This window comes from Trichechus manatus, unplaced genomic scaffold (genome assembly GCF_000243295.1).
Source record: "Trichechus manatus latirostris isolate Lorelei unplaced genomic scaffold, TriManLat1.0 scaffold00167, whole genome shotgun sequence".
Lineage (NCBI taxonomy): Eukaryota > Metazoa > Chordata > Mammalia > Sirenia > Trichechidae > Trichechus > Trichechus manatus.
The window spans coordinates 1242241-1243515 of record NW_004444103.1 but is presented as its reverse complement, the minus strand read 5'-3'; the positions used below and the strand labels follow the sequence as shown (position 1 = coordinate 1243515).

General features: G+C 34.5%; 1 protein-coding gene across 1 annotated transcript in view; it reads right to left on the bottom strand.

Moving 5' to 3' along the window:
• Positions 1-1275, bottom strand: part of IQUB (IQ motif and ubiquitin domain containing) — a 60795-nt gene that overhangs the window by 8190 nt on the left and 51330 nt on the right. The gene's annotated exons all lie outside the window — the stretch shown is intronic.

The following is a 1275-nucleotide window of genomic DNA, read 5'->3' as shown; positions in this document are numbered from 1 at the left end:
AGAAATTATTCTAAAATATTACAAACTTCCTTTCTTCATAAACAGAGCATAATTTAACCAACTATTAATAAATTTGGACGTTCTATGAGCATATGCTTCAGTATTATGGTAATATACAGAGTTCTTTGATTATTGTGCAGTGTCTCTGCCTCAGTTTTTGGCATCAGCTGTCATTTCTCACTCCTTTAATTGTAGCTGTCTGTAAGGCTCTCATACCTTTCCAACTTTCTGTTCTGTTTTGTTTGAAGATGAAAAACCAAATCTCCTTATTTGCTATACCATCTTCTACTTAAGTGGCTTCAAATGTCACCCAAATGGTGAGTATTCCCGTCTATTTCCAGCCCAGACCTCTCTGCAGAATCAGAAATGACAGAAATACTTATTTTCCACTGCACTGGAAAAACTCAACTTCTTTCTCCATTACATGATCTTTGGAGAATTCAGGCGGCATAAAGACGTTCTTCCTCTGCTTTTACAGTATTTTGTTATGATACTTATTATATGCCTGCCTCCTGCTCTAGAATGATACCCCCAGATCCCTGTAGATCATTCTTTGTATCCTCTATATCTTACATATTGTTAGGAACTCAAAAAAGTTTCAAAATATGTTTATAATTGATTAAGATTAAATAAAGGTAATATGTGAGTCACTCTTAGGAAACAGAATACATGAGTGTCAGTGCAAGAGTTCTTAGGCAGCTATTTCAGGTGTTTAGAGAACTATTTAGCTTATTTCCAGGTTACTGAAATCAATCATGGATGAAATTGCTGTGTGCATGAGTAAAGTAGGAAAGATACACACCAAGCTGTTAATGTCATTTTCTTAGGAGATTCAAGGGTAGGAAATGAGAGTGAGGAGGGGTAAATAAGTAAAAAATTATTATCAAAACGGTGTGATATGAGGAAGAAAAAATATGATCATCTCCATAAAAACAGAAAAAATATTTGACATAGTATCCATTCATTATTAAAACAAACAACAGCATTGAAGAGAACTTCTTTAAACGAATAAAGGGCATCTGCAAAAACCTAAAGCTGACATCATACTTAATAGTGAAGAACTGAGTGTTTTCTCTCTAAGACTGAGAACAAGGCAAGGATATCTGTACCCATCAATCCTATTCAATATGGTACTGGAGGCTGAAGCCAGTGGAGCAATGAAAGAAAAATAAATAGGGATTAGAAAGGAATAAATAAAAGTTTTTCTCTCTTCACAGATGACATGATTATGCCTATAGAAAAGTCCAAGGAATCCACAGAAAAGCTCCTAAAACA